Below are 13,454 nucleotides of genomic sequence, written 5' to 3'. Positions count from 1 at the left end.
ATACTGGAGTGATAGATGTGCAGAAGATGAATGTGCAAGTAGAGATACTGGGGTGCAAAGGAGCTTAAAAATAAATAATATGGGGATGAGGTGGGCTATTTGCAGATGGGCTATGTACAGGTGCAATGATCGGTAAGCTGCTCTGACAACTGATGCTTAAAGTTAGTGAGGGAGATATAAGTCTCCAGCTTCAGTGATTTTTGCAATTCGTTCCAGTCATTGGCAGCAGAGAACTGGAAGGAAAGGCGGCCAAAGGAGGAGTTGGCTTTGGAGGTGACCAGTGAAATATACCTGCTGGAGCTGCTATGGTGACCAGTGAGTTGAGATAAGGCAGGGCTTTACCTAGCAAAGAGTTATAGATGACCTGGAGCCAGTGGGTTTGGCGACGAATATGAAGCGAGGGCCAGCCAACGAGAGCATACAGGTCGCAGTGGTGGGTAGTATATGGGGCTTTGGTGACAAAACGGATGGCACTGTGATAGACTGCATCCAATTTGCTGACCTAGACTTGGACCTAGACTTGCCTTGCGGTAGCAGAGAGAACAGTCTATGACTAGGGTGGCTGGAGTCTTTGATAATTTTTATTGTGCCCAGCACAAGGTGCACCTGTGTAATGATCATGTTGTTTAATCAGCTTCTTGATATGCCACACCTGTCAGGTGGGTGGATTATCTTGGCAAAGGAGAAGTGGTCAAAGGGATGTAAACAAATTTCTGCCCAAAATGTTAGAGAAATACGCTTTTTGTGCTTATGGAACATTTCTGGGATCTTTTATTTGAGCTCATGAAACATGGGACCAAAACTTAACATGTTGCGTTCATATTTTTGTTCAGTATTAATTCAGCAGTTGTTCTGCTAAAATCGGAGTAGATAGCCAGAGTGAATTTACGATTGCACCCAATGTTAGCGAGCAGCTTGTTCATGTCGAAAGTAAAATGTCAACATCATGAATTGCACGTAGACTTATGTAATTCATTTCTTGGAGACCAATTTAACTACTTCTGACCTACAAACAACAACTGGTGAATCCAAGATAGATGACTTGTTGAAATTCATTATTTCCTGTTTAAGGATGGACAGGACCAATGAATTAAAGTTCTTGGCAGTGCAAACAGTGTAGACACTTGTCTTCCCTGTAGATGACCATTGGCACCTAAATACACTATATGACCAAAAGTATGTGCTCGTCGAGCATCTCATTCTAAAATCATGGGCATTAATATGGAGTTGGTCCCCCCTTTACAGCTACAACAGCCTCCACTCTTCTGGGAAGGCTTTCCACTAGATGTAGGAACATTGCTGTGGGGACTTGCTGCCATTCAGCCACAAGAGCATAAGTGAGGTCGGGCACTGATGTTGGGCGATTAGGCTTGGCTCGCAGTCGGCGTTCCAATACATCCCAAAGGTGTTCAATGGGGTTGAGGTCAGGACTCTGTGCAGGCCAGTCAAGTCCTTCCACACCAATCTCGACAAACCATTTCTGTATGGACCTCGCTTTGTGCACAGGGGCATTGTGATGCTGAAACAGGAAAGGGCTTTCCCCAAAATATTGGCACAAAGTTGGAAGCACAGAATTGCCTAGAGTGTCATTGTATGCTGTAGCGTTAAAATTTCCCTTCACTGGAAATAAGGGCCTAGCTCAAACCTGAAATAGCCGAATCCACTCATTTGAAGGGGTGTCCACATACTTTTGTATATATAGTGTATGTGTGTTTGGATGGGTTCTTGTTGCTACAATTCTCCAGGCTTGACCACCGCATTAGATCTTCAGCGATACATGTGGTTGGGTTGTCTAGGACAGCCATGTTTTTTTCTGCTGTCTCCCTCCTTTCTATGTCTGTACATTCGCTCATTCTTTCCTTTCCTCCCTCCCTTCCTCCCTCCCCCCACCCCCCCCTCCCTTAAATGTCTGTCTGTTCTGCCATCACTCTTTCTTTTCCTCTCCTTTCTTCTTTGTCTCTTTTCCTCCCTCATTTTCTATATCTTTTCCATCTCTCCTACCCTCTCTCTCCCTTTCCTTCAATGTCTGCTCTTCCATCACTCCATCTTTCTCTCCTTCCCTCTCTGTCTCAAACTTTCTCTAGGTTCACTGACTGCGCCTCTATGCGTTACATTCCAGACATTCATTCTAGAACCCCAGGAGATTCTAGGAGGCCAAATTCTAGCTGTTTGTTTTCTGGAAGGACAAGTTCATTCCAATTAATTTCGAATAGAAGACTATAACTCAATCCAAACTGCCAGGTCATAAAAAGTCTCGCTGTGTCTATTACTGTATTGTCAGCAATATTTAAAGCTTCAACTCAACTTAGAGCATACTGAGCATACATTAGCCTAGATATGAATGTATTATTTTATACCAAACATTATGAACTGTTTCACAGGGTTTGAAGCTCATAGCTGCAAAAGATAAAGATTAATTCTGGTCAGAATAAAGGGGTGTGCTGAGCAGAGGTGAATTTTGAGGTAGAGCTATATATTGGTGTGAGACTGCACCAGTGGTTTGGGTTTGAGACACTCCTTTTCAAACACGTGGTCTGAAACAGAGATGGAATGGAGGCTCCAGCTGTGTCTAGAGAGAGGGAGAAAGAGAGAGAGACTGAAAAAGAAGAAGGATACTCAATGCATGGGATCCACACAAAACTGTCAACCAACTTCGGAGAACTAGACATTACCCATAAAAGGGTAATGTCCCATTATTTCTGATGCATGTCCTACTGAACCATATTTGTATGCCAGAAAGTATCTTACATTACTTGATGATACACCCACTTGCGTTACATTACTTAGAGCATCTTGCATTGCCAAAATCCATAGTCTCACGTTCAATCTGAAGGGAAAGGCTTGATTGAGGCAACTTGAGCTACGTTTAGACAGGCAGCCCAATTCTGATATTTTTTTCACTAATTCGTCTTTTGACCAATCAGATCAGCTCTGAAAAAGATCTGATGCGGACAGAATCTAATGTGATTGGTCAAAAGGAAAAATGAAAAATCTTTGCGCTGCCTGTCTAAACGCAGCCATAGAACTAAAGAAGGTCTTGGATATGAACTTGGGAATACATTTTATGGTCACGTCTGTGTGTGTACTACTCAAATTGAGTACTGAATTGGCATGTTAAACAGAAAAGGCTTGACTCCTTCCCCATTCACTTTCGTCTAGCTAGAATACAAACACACATAAACAACCATCTACCACCCTCAGATCTCCAATCATCTTCTGGCCTTGTGGTCTCATACCTCCACGCTTGCCGTGTTCAAAATAACTGGGAACACGGGAAAAAAAACAAGCTCTGACTGGGGAAAAAAGTTTGTAATTCCAAGTCGGAAACTCTGGCATCTTTCTAGAGTTCTGACTTTCCGACCTAAAGATTAATGACGCCATGATATGACCTACCTTTTCCCCAAGTTCCCAGTTGTCTTGAAAGCACCAAGAATTGAACCTCTTCCAGCATCACAGAAGTTCTACTTCCTCTCATTCCACCCACAATTTCCTGTTCTTGTTTAACTATCTTGGATCAATTAACTGCCAATGTCTGTTTGTCTTGACCTGAGATTAAGACACATCTATTTCTTATTTCTTATTACATTTTTTTATTTTTACCCCCTTTTTTCTTTCTCCCAATTTCAATTACAATCTTGTCTCATCATTGCAACTCCCCAAAATGCTCGGGAGAGGCAAAGTCATGCATCCTCCGAAACATGACCCGCCTAACCGCGCACCTTAACACCTGCCAGCTTAACCCGGAAGCCAGCCGCACCAATGTGTCGGAGTAAACACCGTTCAACTGGTGACCGGGATCAGCCTGCAGGCACCCGGCCCGCCAGAAGGAGTCGCTAAGGCGCGATGAGCCAATTAAAGCCCCAAACCCTACCCCAACCCGGATGATGCTGGGCCAATTGTGCGCCGTCCTATGGGAATCCCGGCCACGCCCGGTTGTGGCACAGCCCGGAAATGAACCCCGGTCTGTAGTAACACCTCTAGCACTGCAATGCGGTGCCTTAGACCGCTGCGCCACTCTGTTGCACATATTCATCACATATGCAGGAGAAGTGAGACATATTCATCACATATGCAGGAGAAGTGCGACATATTCATCACATATGCAGAAGTGAGACATATTTATCACATATGCAGGAGAAGTGAGAGTTTGTTGTCGGTTAGTTTCACCGCTTGCATGTTGGTTTCTCAACTCTGTTAAATTTACATTTCCTAAGGTAGATGTTGACATGACTTTTATATCTATTTTCTCTTTAACCACAATTGCAAAACACTCACACTTTCATAGGCCAGTTTAAGGAGAAATCTAAACATTAGTCAATCTGTATCTCTAGTGCTAGGACCATGTCCTTCTATGAGAGAGGCAGAATCTATCAACACTTATTTTTAAAGTGACACCAGCGAGTTAAGCCTGTATACACTATAGTAAAAGCACTTCACCATTTATAGTATCAGTCCTCTCCAGCGTTTATTTCGTAAACATTAAATTATACGTTGGCTTTAAAATTAGAGCTGACAGAGATGAGACGCACGCATGCACGCACACACACACGCACACACACACACACACACACACACACACACACACACACGCACGCACGCACACGCACGCACACACACACACACACACACACACACACACACACACACACACACACACACACACACACACACACACACACACACACACACACACACACACACACACACACACACACACACACACACACACACACAGGGTTACAAGAAAGAGAGCCAAACCAAGACCAATTGCACAGGAGATGCAAGCCTTCTTATGTGGGAAGGATCTTTGGCCTCAACTCTCCTCTCCCAAATACATGCTCTATGATCCCCTTTGGACATTTTCCACTGACTTCACTGACTTTCCCACCCCATATTAGCTAGCTTGCATTTTAACTAAAATGTAAATTAAGTTTTCTGCCAATTTTCCTTCTGAGTCATGAAAGATGGCAGTTTAGAATGCAGAGGATTATCATTCATTGGGCGGATTGTGAAATGAGAAGTGAAGTGATACATTTATTAGATATATCTGTGGTTTGGTTAGCCAAAGTCAACAGTATGGTTGTTATCTGATTATATTTGGTTTCTGTCATCATGGAGATTCTCAGGATGGAGAAAAACAGTGTTTTATAATCTGTCAAACTCCTATTATGGTAGTTACCCAGATTAGGTTCAAGTTTTAGTTTAAGTATATTGTATCTAAGTTCATAGATTCAGTATATATAATCATTGATGCTATAAAGTTATAACACCATCCTCCTTATCTTGGCATTGCCCATAAGTTATACTAAGTTCAAGTTCATTAAAAGTACTCCCATGCGAGACTCATACATACAAAGTCGATGTTGCAAAAACCATGATCGAACCATCTGAAAACTAGCTTTCCTTCGACACAGTCTGGAAATCTAATATCTGGGGTTTAGGAATGCTTCTGTAATACTTTATTATATATCCATGACGGAGCAATACACTAAATCACATGGCTCCTACGTCCATATTGGATTCATCAGTTACCCACACAGATTGGGGTTTGAGGTTAGGGCTGGGAAACTGGAGTTCGGCGGCCTCGCTCTGTGCCAAGACTTATAGGAACTGGGCTGAAAGGCTAGTATTACCATGGCCTATATAGGTAATTTTACAGAAGTGGGGCAAAATGGGGCTAGCCTATTTTTCCCAAACTTTCAGGATATGTCAGGTAGATGTATATACTACTCACACACTTTGTTTGTATTTGCATACCAGAATTACATACCACCCCACTGTAATATATGTAATTTCATTAATGTAATGTATCAACAAGTTGCAGTAAAGAGAGAACCATAATTTTGTTTAACCTTCTATTACAGATTCATTAACAAATATATATTTGCATACCAAATTAACAAAATAGCAAAAACATAATTTTTAACCTGATTTTCAAAACCTTTACATGAATTTAGAGAAATATAATCTCTATTGTTCTCTGTAAATGTATAATGTTGGTTGTATAAATCTGTCACTCCCTGACCATAGAGAGCCTTTTATTCTCTATGTTGGTTAGGTCGGGGTGTGACTAGGATGGGTAACCTTGGTTGTTTTATGTCTATGTTGGCCTGGTATGGTTCCCAATCAGAGGCAGCTGTTTATCGTTGTCTCTGATTGGGGATCATATTTAGGCAGCCATTTCCCCACTGGTTTTTGTGGGATCTTATTTTGAGTTAGTGCATGCTGCACGTCTTATGTTACGGTTCATTGTTTGTTTCCTTTTTGTTTTGTAAGTTTCACAAAAATAAAGATGTGGAACTTAGAGCACGCTGTGCCTTGGTCCGTCTCTCCACACAGCCGTGACAGAAGATCCCACCACAACAGGACCAAGCAACGTGCCCAGGAGGAGATGGCCTCCTGGACTTACGAGGAGATCGAGGAGAGAATATCCTGGACTTGGGAGGAAGTCTTGGCAAGATACGAAAGCTTGCCGTTGAAGCAGACGCAGGGAGAGAAGGGAGGACAGTGACGATGCCGGGGTTCGCGGCCACAAAGACAGCCCAAAAGACAGCCCGAATTTTTGCCGGGGGGGGGGGGGGGGGGGGCACACGGGGTGGTCAGCGGAGCCGAGGAATGAGCCAGACACCGTCAGGGAGTCGAAGGAGGAACTCGATGAAAGATTCCGGAGAGAGGTGGTGGCGATGAGAGAGCTGCAGCGTGGGCGTGCTGAGGAGTACGACATCAGTCCGGTGTCATCTGCACCGGTTTCACGCATCTGGCCTCCAGTGCGCCTCCCCAGTCCGGTACGTCCTGTGTCTCCTCCACGCACTCGCCCTGAGGTGTGTAATTTGTGCCAGTTCTACGCACCAGGTCTCCAGTGCGCCTCCACAGCCCAGTACATCCTGCACCAGCTCCCCGCACTCGCCGTGCGAAGTGTGTCATTGTTCCAGTACAATTTGTGCCGGTTCTACACACCAGGTCTCCAGTGTGCCTCCACAGCCCAGTACGTTCTGTGCCAGCTCCCAGCACTTGCCGTGGGGAGTGTGTCATCTGTCCGGGACAATTTGTGCCAGCTCTATGCACCAGACCTCCAGTACGCCTCCACAGTCCGGTACATCCTGTGCCTGCTCCTCGCACTGGCCCTGAAGAGCGTGTCACCAGTCCGGTGCAACCTGTACCGGCCCCACGCATCAGGCCCCCAGTGCACCTCCCCAGTCCGGTACGTCCTGTACCTGCTCCTCTCACTCGTCCTGAAGAGCGTGTCACCAGTCCGGTGCAACCTGTGCCGGCTCCACGCATCAGGCCTCCAGTGCGCCTCCCCAGTCTGGTACGTCCTGTGCCTGCTCCCCGCACTCGCCCTGAAGAGCGTGTCACCAGTCCGGTGCAACCTGTGCCGGCTCCACGCATCAGGCCTCCAGTGCGCCTCCCCAGTCCGGTACGTCCTGTGCCTGCTCCTTGCACTCGCCCTGAAGTGCGTGTCAACAGTCCGGAGCCTCTGGCGACGGTCCCCAGTCCAGAGCCTCCGGCGACGGTCCCCAGTCCGGAGCTTCCGGCGACGGTCCCCAGTCCGGAACCCCCTGCGACGGTCCCCAGTCTGGAACCCCCTGCGACGGCCCTCAGTCCGGAACCCCCTGCGACGGCCCACAGTCCGGAACCCCCTGCGACGGTCCACAGTTCGGAACCTCCTGCGACGCTCCACAGTCCGTTGTGGCCAGAACTGAAAAAGCGTGTGTGAGCAAGGAGGCCTACAAACCCGACTCAGTTACACCAGCTCTGTCAGGAGGAATGGGCAAATGTATTGTGGGAAGCTTGTTGAAGGCTACCCGAAACGTTTGACCCAAGTTAAACAATTTAAAGGCAATGCCAAATAGTAATTGACTGTATGTAAACTTCTGACCCACTGGGAATGTGATGAAAGAAATAAAAGCTGAAATAAATCATTCTCTCTAGTATTATTCTGACATTTCACATTCTTAAAATAAAGTGGAGATCCTAACTGACCTAAGACAGGGCATTTTTACTATGATTAAATGTCAGGAATTGTGAAAAACTGAGTTTAAATGTATTTGGCTAAGGTGTATGTAAACTTCTGACTTCAACTTTATGTGGTGGTCCTCTGTAGCTCAGTAAGTAGAGCATGGAGCATGTAACTTTTAAATGGATCTCTATATCTCTACTGTGTCAATTGTTTCGGTTGTGACCATTTCGGTTTGTACAATTTTGACTTATTTTGAACTTTAAAGAATCTCCATAGCTAACATATGGCTGGCTATCTTTCATTTGGACAGATGTACATCCCAGCAAATATACACTACCCTTCAAAAGTTTGGGGTCATTTAGAAATGTCCTTGTTTTTGAAAGAAAAGCCCACTCCTCTTTCTATTCTGTTTAGAGCCAGTTTGCGGTGTTCTGTGAAGGGAGTGGTACACAGCGTTGTACGAGATCTTCAATTTCTTGGCAATTTATCGCATGGAATAGCCTTCATTTCTCAGAACAAGAATAGACTGGTGAGTTTCAGAAGAAAGTTATTTGTTTCTGGCCATTTTGAGCCTGTAATCAAACCCACAAATGCTTGATGCTCCAGATACTTGTAACGATCGTCGTCGGGTGATGAGGAAGTGGACCAAAACGCAGCTGGGAGCGAACACATGTTTATTCTTTACACTGAAATAAACACGTACACAAAATCAAGAAAATGCCGATACGTTAACTGCTCAAAAACAAAGAGACAACACCCCACAAACAGCGTGGGGAAAAAAGGAACTTAAATGTGATCCCAATCAGAGACAACTAGCGACAGCTGTCTCTGATTGGGAATCGACAGAACCCAACCTAGAAATAAACCACATAGAGCTAACACAAGGCTATAACGCTAACATAGAAAACAAACCAAGGAAAAATACCCAACATGACACACCCTGACCCAAAATACCCGAGTTCACCTGGTCAGGGCGTGACAATACTCAACTAGTCTAAAGAAGGCCAGTTTTATTGCTTCTTTAATCAGAACAACAGTTCTGTACGCCTATGTAGATATTCCATAAAAAATACTCTGTTTCCATCTACAATAGTCATCTACAACATTAACAATGTCTACCTTGTATTTCTGATCAATTTGATGTTATTTTAATGGACAGCAAATTTGCTTCTTTTTTTTTGTCCCATAACCATACTTTACATATTTCTTGATATATTAGATGTTCAGTCGGTAGTAATACTTCTTAAAAAGATGAAGATTTATCAACTTGCTCCCTAAATTTCTCCAAAATGTTTTCAGATAGACTACTCATCATGTGGCCATGCTGGAGAGGGGTGCAATCCCATCACCTGGTGATATTTGTAGGGTCGTAGTTTAAGGCACATTCATTCTACAGTCTTTTAAAGTGTGTGTTTCGGTAGTGACCTCAAAAGGTGGGACAGCATTTTTAAGAGAAAGATATAAAAATGTTTTCAAAACAACTTATTAGATCAGTATTTTAAGTTTAAGTTTAGGAGTCAGGGTTTGGGACAGCCACCTCTCAATAGAAATAACTGTACAAACAATGACTTTATACTATATTAATTTAACAAGATGCTTGTTATTACCTTGGATTGAATTAGAAATAACAGTTTTTTTTCATTGTTTTTTGGGGTGGGACTGTAATTTGCACCACTTCTGCAGAATCACCCATATCTGATGTCGTTGTCTTAACTACCAACAAATCTCCTGTATGTCTGAGTAAATCTTCCAATGTACATACTCAGCTAAACCGAAATGTGCATGTTCATAAGGCTGAAATGTTACAGTGTTGCAGATAGAAATGTAATTTATAGAGCAGACATGATAGATTATGCTCTGTGACAAAGAATATTATCTGTTCAACATGATGTATTTCTATCTGGACTTTCTTCAATGTTTCAACCTCTGGAATAAGGACATTTATTGAGAAAGCATAGGAGTGCTAATGTAGCATCAGTTTAGCATTTTAGGTCATAATAAATTAGATTATTTGGACAGGAGGGACCTGATCCTATATCAGCTATTCTACTCTGAGACGCTTGATACATATGGCCCCTGGTTTCTTCTCTTTGTTTGAGCGACTCAAACTAAAGCAGGGTGGAGAATAGATTGAGTTTCTTTTTAATACCTTTTACCTAGAAATCGTTTCTGGAATCACAAAGCTTTAAACCAAACGTGTTCCTTGGCTGTTCCTTACTCTTTGGGGGATCTGTTCCAAGTTCCAAATGGTGATTGGTTACTCATTGGGTTAAGAGTGAAGTTGAGGGGCAAGTCAACACCCTATTGTGATGATAATATTCATAAAGGGTTTCAGGAGGGTTATGCTTGAGCAAGATGGATAAACCATGACCTAAGTCGTATAGTCAATATTGATGGGGGACTACTGAACCCAGACGAAAATCATTTTATTGTTTTATGAGATCCAAGAGAGACTTCACACTGAGAAGACTATTAGTCGAGGCACACCCAATAAGGTTGTTATACTTCATAAACAATGGATCTGCAGTTACATGTATAGCCCTATTCACCGGGTACAGGGAGAGAATCAAATCAAATGTATTTATAAAGCCCTTCTTACATCAGCTGATATCTCAAAGTGCTATACAGAAACCCAGCCTAAAACCCCAAACAGCAAGCAATGCAGGTGTAGAAGCATGGTGGCTAGGAAAAACTCCCTAGAAAGGCAAGAACCTATGAAGAAACCTAGAGAGGAACCAGGCTATGAGGGGTGGCCAGTCCTCTTCTGGCTGTGCCGGGTGGAGATTATAACAGAACACGGCCAAGATGTTCAAATGTTCATAGATGACCAGCAGGGTCAAATAATAATAATCACAGTGGTTGTCGAGGGTGCAACAGGTCAGCACCTCAGGAGTAAATGTCAGTTGGCTTTTCATAGCCGATCATTCAGAGTATCTCTACCGCTGATGCTGTCTCTAGAGAGTTGAAAACAGCAGGTCTGGGACAGGTAGCACGTCCGGTGAACAGGTCAGGGTTCCATAGCCGCAGGCAGAACAGTTGAAACTGGAGCAGCAGCACGGCCAGGTGGACTGGGGACAGCAAGGAGTCATCAGGCCAGGTAGTCCTGAGGCATGGTCCTAGGGCTCAGGTCCTCCGAGAGAGAGAGAGAGAGAAGAAAGAAAGAAAGAAAGAAAGAAAGAAAGAAAGAAAGAAAGAAAGAAAGAAAGAAAGAAAGAAAGAAAGAAAGAAAGAAGAGAGAAAGAGAAAGAAAGAGAGAGAGAATTAGAGAGAGCATACTTAAATTCACACAGGACACTGGGTAAGACAGTAGAAATACTCCAGATATAACAGACTGACCCTAGCCCCCCGACACATAAACTACTGCAGCATAAATACTGGAGGCTGAGACAGGAGGGGTCGGGAGACACTGTGGCCCCATCCGACGATACCCCCGGACAGGGCCAAACAGGCAGAATATAACCCCATCCACTTTGCCAAAGCACAGCACCCACACCACTAGAGGGATATCTTAAACCACCAACTTACCATCCTGAGACAAGGCCGAGTATAGCCCACAAAGATCTCCGCCATGGCACAACCCAAGGGGGGCGCCAACCCAGACAGGAAGATCACGTCAGTGACTCAACCCACTCAAGTGACGCACCCCTCCTAGGGACGGCATGGAAGAGCACCAGTAAGCCAGTGACTCAGCCCCTGTAATAGGGTTAGAGGCAGAGAATTCCAGTGGAGAGAGGGGAACCGGCTAGGCAGAGACAGCAAGGGCGGTTCGTTGCTCCAGTGCCTTTCCGTTCACCTTCACACTCCTGGGCCAGACTACACTCAATCATAGGACCTACTGAAGAGATGAGTCTTCAATAAAGACTTAAAGGTTGAGACTGAGTCTGCTTCTCTCACATGGGTAGGCAGACCATTCCATAAAAATGGAGCTCTATTGGAGAAAGCCCTGTCACCAGCTGTTTGCTTAGAAATTCTAGGGACAGTTAGGAGGTCTGCGTCTTGTGACCGTAGCGTACGTGTAGGTATGTATGGCAGGACCAAATCGGAAAGATAGGTATGAGCAAGCCCATGTAATGCTTTGTAGGTTAGCAGTAAAACCTTGAAATTAGCCCTTGCCTTAACAGGAAGCCAGTGTTGAGAGGCTAGCACTGGAGTAATATGATCACATTTTTTGGTTCTAGTTAAGATTCTAGCAGCCATGTTTAGCACTAACTGAAGTTTATTTAGTGCTTTATCCGGGTAGCTGGAAAGTAGAGCATTGCAGTAGTCTAACCTAGAAGTGACAAAAGCATGGATTAATCTTTCTGCATCATTTTTGGACAGAAAGTTTCTGATTTTTGCAATGTTACGTAGATGGAAAAAAGCTGTGTCCTTGAAACAGTCTTGATATGTTCGTCAAAAGAGAGATCAGGGTCCAGAGTAACGCAGAGGTCCTTTACAGTTTTATTTGAGACGACTGTACAACCATCAAGATTAATTGTCAGATTCAACAGAAAATCTTTTTGTTTCTTGGGACCGAGAACAAGCATCTCTGTTTTGTCTGAGGTTAAAAGTAGAACATTTTCAGCCATCCACTTCCTTATGTCTGAAACACAGGCTTCCAGCTAGGGCAATTTTGGGCTTCACCATGTTTCATCAAAATGTACAGCTGTGTGTCATCCGCATAGCAGTTAAAGTTAACATTATGTTTCCGAATGACATCACCAAGAGGTAAAATATTTAGTGAAAATAATAGTGGTCCTAAAACGGAACCTTGAGGAACACCGAAATTTACAGTTGATTTGTCAGAGGACAAACCATCCACAGAGACAAACTGATATATTTTTCCGACAGATAAGATCTAAACTAGGCCAGAACTTGTCCATGTAGACCAATTTGAGTTTCCAATCTCTCCAAAAGAATGATGTGATCGATGGTATCAAAAGCAGCACTAAGGTCTAGAAGCATGAGGACAGATGCAGAGCCTCGGTCTGATGCCATTAAAAGGTAATTTACCACCTTCACAAGTGCAGTCTCAGTGCTATGATGGGGTCTAAAACCAGACTGAAGCGTTTCGCAGAGGAAGAGAGGAATGGGAGATTCGATATAGGCCGATAGTTTTATATATTTTCTGGGTCAAGGTTTGGCTTTTTCAAGAGAGGCTTTATTACTGCCACTTTTAGTGAGTTTGGTACACATCCAGTGGATAGAGAGCCGTTCATTATGTTCAACATAGGAGGGCTAAGCATAGGAAGCAGCTCTTTCAGTAGTTTAGTTTGCAGCTTGAAGGTTTAGAGGCCATGGTTATTTTCATCATCGTATCAAGAGATATAGTACTAAAACACTTGAGTGTCTCCCTTGATCCTAGGTCCTGGCAGAGTTATGCAGACCGAGGACAACTGAACTTTGGAGGAATACGCAGATTTAAAGAGGAGTCCGTAATTTGCTTTCAAATGATCATGAGCTTTTCCTCAGAGAAGTTCATGAATTTATCACTGCTGAAGTAGAAGCCATCCTC

The sequence above is a fragment of the Salmo salar genome, chromosome 07 (assembly GCF_965601325.2).
Source record: "Salmo salar chromosome 07, fSalSal1, whole genome shotgun sequence".
NCBI lineage: Eukaryota > Metazoa > Chordata > Actinopteri > Salmoniformes > Salmonidae > Salmo > Salmo salar.
Note: the sequence above shows the minus strand (reverse complement) of the source record.